The sequence below is a fragment of the Bos grunniens genome, chromosome 8 (genome assembly GCF_055505025.1).
Source record: "Bos grunniens cultivar Pamir isolate PY7600 chromosome 8, Bosgru_T2T1.0, whole genome shotgun sequence".
NCBI lineage: Eukaryota > Metazoa > Chordata > Mammalia > Artiodactyla > Bovidae > Bos > Bos grunniens.
The window spans coordinates 69,929,502-69,938,036 of NC_141172.1; the positions used below are offsets into that span (position 1 = coordinate 69,929,502).

Sequence of the window (8,535 nt, forward strand, 5' to 3'; positions counted from 1 at the left end):
GCCCGATCACACGTACAGACTCATTCTCTGATTTCCAGGACACAACAGTAAACATCAGTTCATGTTCAACAGGCCAAAAGAGAACAGCCATTGTGTGGTTATCTACTGTTGCACAGTGAACCACCCAGAACTTAGTGGCTGATAACAGCCACCCATTATCTCTCAGGCTGTGGGTCGGGGGGCTGATTGGGGCCTGATGTGTGGTTGATCTCCAGTGGGGACACTCCTGCATCCACAGTCAGCTGGTGGGTTAGCTGAGGTTGGCTGCTCAAGGGTAGCCATGGTTCATGATGGACAAGCTGGCTATTGGCAGGGATAATGATGGGAGTCTTGTCCTCCAGCAGGCTGGCCTGGGCTAGTTCATAGGGAAGTGGCCAGAGAGCAATGCTCTAAATGCCCTGGAAGCTTATCACTTTGCCTCTTTCTGTTGGCCAAGCCAAGTCACAAGGCCAGCCCAGAAGCTGTAGAAATATGCCATGCCTCTTGACAGGAAATGTTGCAAAGTAATGTGGCAAAGGGGGCAGTTACAGGCCAGGGCAGGAGAATCATGGCCTCCTACAATCTACTCCACGTGTGGTCTTCTTGACTTGATGCTGAAGAAGAGACTGGATAGAATGCAACATCTTCCCGCTGTTGTTATTGTTGTTCTGTTGCTAAGTCATGTCTTACTCTTTGCAACCCCATGAACTGCAGCACCCCAGGCTTCCCTGTCCTTCACTATCTCCTGGAGTTTGCTCAAACTCATGTCCATTGAGTCTGTGATGCAACCTGACCATCTCATCCTCTGTCTCCCACTTCACTGGATAGAACTGAACATCTTCCTGCTAAAAACTCTTTAAAAGCAAAACGGACAGCTTTGAAACAGAGTTAGAAACATCTATTTCAAGCCAAGGGCCAAACATCACACTGAATAGTGATGTGTTACAAGTGGTCTCATTAAAGTCAGGGACAAGTCAAGGATGTTGTGATCACCTCTGCTAATTATCAATGCTCTGAAAGTTCTAGAATGTGCTATCAGACAAGAAAAGTCAATAATAATGTAGTTGCTGAAAGAGGGAAATAAAATAGCCACTGATTGAAGATGATATGATGGCCTACCTGAAAAACTCAAAAGTATCAGCTGAAATATGGTGATAATAGAACAGCTCTGTCAGGGAGTCAGATGCTAACAACTCTCCAGAGTTATTGTTGGCAAAAGAATCAGTGTACCTGCTGGAAACTGCAGCGGAGAAAGGATGCAGTCCAAAAAAGGAAGGTGCTGGGAGAAATAGAAATACCCTATGATTAAACTTAAGAGGAATAAAATACCAATATGCACAAAAACGTAAAGTTCTCCTGAGGAATGAAGGATGGGAGGAAGGGATCGGGGGAGGGAGGAAGGAAGTTTGTAAAGATGGATGGATGGATAAATGAACAGATGGATGGATGGATGGATGGATAAATGAACAGATGATTGGACGGATTAATGAGTGGATGGGTAGATGGATGGATGGGTGGTTGGATAGATGCATGGACAGATGGGTGGTTGGATAGATGGATGGATTGATAGACAGATGGAGGATGGATGGATGAGTGGATGTAAGGATTAGTGAGTAGACAGATGGATGGACAGATGACTGGCTGACTGGATGGACAGATGGATGGATGGATGGGTGGATGGATGGATGGATAAATTACTGAGTGGATGGATGGACGGATGAATTACTGAGTGGATGGATGGATGAATTACTGAGTGGATGCATGGATGGATTAGTGAGTGGATGGATGGATGAACAGATGGCTGGCTGGCTGGCTGGCTGGAAGTGTGGATGAACGGAGGATGGAATGAATAAAGCAGATGTTTACACTTCAATTCTAGAAACATATTCTACACAATTGAGTAGGAGCTGGGCAATGATTGTTTTCTCCAAAACAGTGACAAGTGTTTGGAAAACGGCCTAAATGCTCATCAGTGAGGGGTGAGGTACAATCTGTGGACATCCCACAAGGAACAGCCCTCACCCTCCTTCCTGCCACCTTCCCCATCCCCAGGAGCTCATCAGGGGTTCTGCCCATGCCCCACCCTGAACCCCATCCTCACGGGGGGTGCTGCTTGAGTTCACCATCTGTTAAACTCAACTCATAAGAAGCTCCCTTTACTGAGATACTTTAATAAAACCTCCGGGGAGCCCTCAGCACCTTCATTTCTAAAAAGGTGGCTCTGGTGAACCCTCTGGGGCACAGAGAGCAGAGCAGGTACGCTGGGAACAAGCGCATCAGTGCAGGGTGAGTTGACCACCCTCACGCTCACACTTAGAAACAAGGAAGACAAACGGACGAGAAAGCCTTCACGCTTTTTGTGTAAAATAACTGTGAGCCTGAGTCAGGCTCCACCTGCTCCTCAGGGCAGGTACATCTGGGAGGTCACGTCTCCTCACCAGAGTTCCTCTCCAGAGTGGACACACCGAGCATGGGGACTGAGCTGTGTCCTGAGTCTGCACTCGAGAAATGAGGAGCTGGCCGGCCCTGAGCTCCTGGCAACAATCCACGTTTCCACCAGATTCGTTTTAATTTTTCCAACTAGGAGGACCCTCTTACAGGACTTTCAAGGACTTCCCACGTGGAGGAAACTTGGATGAGCACAATACGACTTGGTGTGACCTGGCAGATGTACAGACTCTTAAAACCCTGAAAGCCCAGGGTCTACAGCTCCCAAAAAGGAATCTGCCGAATAGGACAGGCCTGACAAGTCAAATGAGGGAAAAACAATGCAGCCTGGGGGCTAAGCCTTTTCTCTTTCACTTTCTTGACATTTATATTTACATTTCTTTTAATACATTTTCAAAAACTTCCTTTCTTTTTACACTTTTCACATTTTCAAAAGTCCCTTTTTTATGTTTTCAAAAACTCCCATTTCTCTATTACACTGCCACTGCAGCCCAGCTGTTACAAAAATAATCTGTCTGAAGTATTCAATCATCTATCTTTTAACAGCACAACTGCCGCAAATGAAAAGCTGTCATGGTTTTGAATGCTAGAACTTTATTTAAGCTGGAACAGTGGACATCTGTATAGAAAACCCCGCAAGCGACACAAACGGGGCGGGGAGGGGGGTGGCGAACTCTCCCTAGGGAAGGAGGGAGGTGCACCGTTCTGGACCTGGACGTGGGAGGGGCGGAGGGGCCGGTCAGGGACATGATCTCCTGGATCGCCAGGCGCAGCTTCAGCAGGTGCGGCGGGTTGCTGATGCCGATCTCACGCTGGATCTCCGTGTTACAGGGCAGACATGATGACACCGCTCTTCACGTTGGCTCGGCAAGCAGCCACCTACCAGGCCGGCATCCCGACCCAGACCTGGGTACGGGAGACAAGAGGCAGGAGGTTATGCGTGGCTGTGGAGGGACTGACACACCCGGCCCAGGAAGGGGGTGCGGGTGCGGGTGCGGGTGGGGGGGGGGGGGGTGCGCATACACACCTCCAGCCAGACCACAACAGTTGGCCCGTCCCACTGTGCAAAGGCACGCCTTGTCTCCCGGCTTCCTCCAGCAACTCATGCCTACAAGTAAGGAAACATTCAAAATTCAAGAATCACTACTACACACGGGTATAAAACAAGTTAACCTAAGTATTTATTCTCTTTATAAATTTGCAAAAGTGAAATAGTATGCATCTCATCATTTTCCTTTAATCTTCTAAACCATCTACTTAATGAGAGTTCAGACATATTACAAAGAACACCTGAGTCATGAAATGCTGAATGAGTCCCCACAATTCCTTATAGAATCACCTCCTTCCCTATGAAAGAGTTATTGCCAACCTTAAAGGATTCAGAAGTCGGCACATCCAAGGGAGGAGGGTAGTCAAGGAAAAACATCCACTCTTCCCTTTCTAAAGAGTGAGGACAGATACATAGAAGAGGAAACCACACTGGGGTCTAAGCAGAGGAACCTGTCCCTGAGAGAGCTTCAGGGATGCACAGCATTTCACAACAGACACACAAAGAGCAGCGCAGACTTTCAACACAGAACACTCTAACACAGCAAGCAAGGAGAGGGCTGGATGGGGGCTGTTTCTATCCTGCACAGCTGTTCAGCTAATTAGCTATGTGCTAAATTAAGATACTGGTCATTCTTTTTTGACTAGGCCGCTGTGTGGCTTGCGGGACCCTAGTTCTCCAACCAGGGATCAAACCCCAGGCCCCATGCAGTGGAAGTGCAGAGTCCTAGCTATTGCACTGCTAGGGAATTCCCTAAAGATACACAGTGGCTTTTCAATACACTCAAATGGTGTTAGACTTTACTTAAGATTGTGAAGTCTATGTATGGTTAAAGTTCGAAATGTTTCACATCAAATTTCAAGTAACTGTTCCTTTAAGTCAACCTTAGGTTTCCTAGAATAGTAAATATTCTATTTTCTAGGAATAATTATACCAGAAAACACAACAGGTATCTTAATAGCTCAAGAAGTGAAAGTGAAAGTGAATTCACTCAGTCGTGCCCAACTTTTTGCAACCCCATGGACTGTAGCCTAGCAGGCTCCTCCACCCATGGAATTTTCCAGGCAAGAGTACTAGAATGGGTTAGTTACCATTTCCTTCTCCAGGGGATCTTGGATCTCCCAGGGATCAAACCCAGGTTTGCCACATTGGTAAAGGCAGATGCTTTACCATCTGAGCTACCAGGGAAGCCCCTTAATAGCTCAGGGAGAGTTTTTAAAAAAGGCAAACTTTTTAAATTCCCATATCCCAGGGGAACAAGGCATGTATCACGTGCCTGGAGTTCTCGTCCCAACCACAACCACCATCCAGAAGCAAATGGAAGACTCGCTTGGCTTCTGCTGGGGTTTATTTCCTTCCTCGGCTATAAGATATTGCATCACTCTGCTGTCACTGGCTCACTCTCATCTGAAACCTAGCTTTACAGAGACAGCTTCAGAGACGAGCCTGGGGGGCTGCCTGCTCTGTGGAACGCTGTGATGACCCTGCTCGGGCTGCCCCGCGGGGCTACTTAGCTCAGACCTCCTCTTCCCCTTCGAGGGTCAAATTCGAGACCCCAAATACAATTCGTTAAAACACTTGCTTAGCAGTAAACTGACGTGGCATGCTTCCTTGCCTTAAAATTAGAGTCACAGGAGAAAGGCATTCGGAAATACGGTGAATTCTATGGGGAACAGACATGCCCGAGAGAGGGCCACACCATCTGTGGATGACAACGGGCACTTTAAAGCAGGACATGAGCACCACGGTCAAGCTGTCTTTCCTAACAAGATGGCTGTGTGAGCTTCTTCCCATCAAATGCTACACACGTGGCACCACCCAGACAACAGGTGTGGCCTTGTTTTCCGAGACTGACCGTCCGCACAGCCCAGCACCTCCTACGAGGGTTCGCTGGGCTCCCCTTCACCAACACCACGTCCCACTCCTGCAGCGCTGTTCAGCTCAGAGCCTGGAGCTGGGGACGAGCCCCATGGGGAGGCTTCAGGACACACACAGCTCAGCACACCTGCTGACTCGGCTTCCCCTGCGAGCTGGCGCGTGACAGTATCCACCAAGGGGAAGAGGAAAGACAGCATTTAGAGCAGGAGGTATGTGATGCCTGAGGGGAGTCCCCGCACACCCAGGACACTGCAATGACCAACAGGGATGCGGACGGTCCCGCGGCCTCGGCCTCCCCTCCTCACGGAGTGCGTCCAGCACCTGGTGACCCCGCAGTACTCTCCCTGGGAGTTTCCACGCAACGTGAAAATCTGAGATTCACCAACCCTCAAAAATGCTCTGAAAGTGGATGCACTGGTGCTGGTGCCAGCTGGCAAAGTCGATCAGGTCCCGAGAACGTGCACGGCGGGGCTAAGAAAGAAACTAAAGCAAGAGACTACAACAAAGATGGGGTCGAGAGGTTCAGACACGTCTCCACGAAGGGACGCAGTCTGACACCAACTTTATTCAGCATCTTATATTTATACGAAAAGCGTGAGAAAGACAAGACAGTTGACATTTTTTCTTGGTTGTCCAATACATCTTACAAAAAGTCACAAGAAATCTTGAGAGCATGGGAATGGCACCCTGTTATTATTTCTTACACCAGATAACATTTCCCTGTGCTGAGAAGTTTGCACCGAACTCCAGGTGTCTGCAGTAAATAAGCGCCTAATCTCTGGGGTGGCGGGACAGAGAGCTATGTTTGCAAGCAAACCCTCAAGGACTGAGGCAGCTCCCAGAGCTGTGTCCTTCGGACAAAGGACCCCGTTCTCACGGGCAGCTCCCCGCACATTGGATGCGTAAATTTAGCAATTAAAAGAATATCTTTGAGACAAATTGGGGCTTAATAGAAAGAAAATATTTTTGAGAAACAAACTGATTCTCACATCTATAATGCCACAAATGTTAAACTATATTCAAGTGATTTTTTTCTGGAATACTAAAACATTTTTTCACGTTTTATAGATAAGGCATTTTCCCTGTATTCAATGTTGTCTCTGGATGACTGACAGAACTAAGATTACCCTCTGTGGTCAGAAAATCTTCGTACTTTGAATTGTTCTCTATGAAGCCACCAGAACATCCTAGAGTTTGGCACGCATAGCAACAGAGCAAAGAACAACCCACTTGTGCATGCACACACACACACACAGAGTTAGACATCCACCTTAACACCAGATCCAGAGAAACCTGCCTACCAGAAAACACACACATGCACACACACCCCCCTAGACACAGGCACCGAATCCACTGGGATTCCTTTAAAATTATCCTTCCATCACTTTCAAGACAAGAGGCACAGGGCTCCTGAAACTGACGACGAGGCGCACAAGCTCCTTACTTGCGGGCGTCCCTCAGGTCCTCGTGGCTGGCCGTGCACAGCACCCCATCTGCAGCCGGTCCAGCTGAAGGGACCGCAGAGAGGTGGGGGTCGAGGTTTCACATTTGATGGTGGTCTTGTCATCTCGTACCTCTTCCTGTAAAGCTGGCAGCTGAGGGAATGAGGTAAGTGTAAAACTGGGTAACAATAGACTGTGTCGAATATGTGAATCTGGAGCTCTGTGAATCTGGAGGTCTGTGTTTGCACACTTCCTCCTGCGCTCATGGGACCATGCAGCGTGGCGGGAACACAGAGGCTGGATTCTGCTACAGTCAGGACTTACTCCTGCTGAGCTTCAGGGTGAGTACAGGCCGGCCTGGTCCCGCAGGGGCATGGACGCCACACCCTAGGAGTGGAGGGTCAGCGGGTCTCCGGAGGTCGGCCCGGGAGAGCCCTCAGCAGCAGAGAACATGACCTTAGCACCTGGCTGCCGCCGGAGTAGTCAGAGCACGGCCCGAGTCTCCCTCGCGTCCCTGCACACGGGTGTCCCTCCCACAGCGGCAGTGCTGCTGGCCACGCCCTGTGTGCACGTTCTCAGAGGGAACAGGGCCCAGAGCATCAGGGTTCACGAGGCTGCCCTGCCCTGGGCCTCTCCGTCCGGAGGCCAGTGTTTAACACTGAAGTGCACCGGCATCTGGGGGTCGGCTGCCGCTGAGGGGCCACCTTCCCTTGCAGGTGCTGCTCTGGGTGGTCCTCTGGTGGGTCCGGCCCGGGAGCCCAGCCCTGCTCAAGCCGCTCTGAGAGCAGGAGGCTGTCTGCTCTGTCCTGTTCACGGCTCAGCTGGAAAGCTGGATTGGGTTTTAAGGTTTTTTACCAGCAGCTTTTAGCTATATGTCAGAATAAAGTCAGCCACAGAGTTCTATCCTTGATCTGCTTGGTCCTTCGTGTTTCTCTGAATTCTCAAAGCAGCTGAAGCCCAGAGTGGGGTTGGGGTGTGTCTGAAGGGGCAGGGGCTCGGGCACCAGCTGCTGTCCCAGGACTGACTCGTCTGTTTGTTTCCAGTTTACCTGCACTAATTCTGCAGGTGATTATACAGCATCCAGAATACGACAAAGACTACATTTTGAACTCAATGCAATCTTTAATCTGTTAATACTTGTTATATGGACCCTAAGATATTTTATTACTGAGTTTTTAATTAGTGAAAAATTCATGAATACCATAGAGAAAATATTTTAAAATTTAATGTTTCTTTTATTTATGTAAACTTATGACTTCATTTATATACTTACTTTTTCTTGTATATCTGGGCTATGAATCTCCTTTCAGATCAGTTCATGTTCTGATACCTGATTTTAGTCTTTCAAATGTATGTACTGTAATGCTTGTCTGTATAAATCCTATGAACAAATATAGGGCTTTTGTAAATGATGCATTTATTGTAATTATTCTTGTTTAATTTTTAAATGTTAAACCATGAGAGAAGGGGTTTTACTGCGATTGTAAAATCATCATGACACGGTGTGCATTATCCTTCCAGAATGTAACCAAGCTGTCCAACAATCACTCTGAAATGAGCAAACTTAATTTCAACCAATTGTTGTATTTTAACGACTGACCTAAACTGTACTTTTTTTCTAGGAAGAAATGCTTTTTGTCTGCAGTGTGAAGCGATTTAAAAGTACTGGGTGTTAAATGTGAGCTTCTAATGAAATTTGGGCTGAAAGGATGACTAGAAAACAACTATGAAAATCTCTCC

General features: G+C 48.0%; 1 long non-coding RNA gene across 1 annotated transcript; it reads right to left on the reverse strand.

Annotated features, from left to right (window-relative positions):
* Positions 1-2,998: 2,998 nt before the first annotated feature.
* Positions 2,999-3,542, reverse strand: LOC147367375 (uncharacterized). Its single transcript, XR_015170042.1, has 2 exons — positions 3,455-3,542; positions 2,999-3,333 (listed from the first exon to the last, which is right to left on the reverse strand). It is a non-coding gene; the product is annotated as an uncharacterized LOC147367375 (long non-coding RNA).
* Between the last annotated feature and the right edge of the window lie 4,993 nt (positions 3,543-8,535).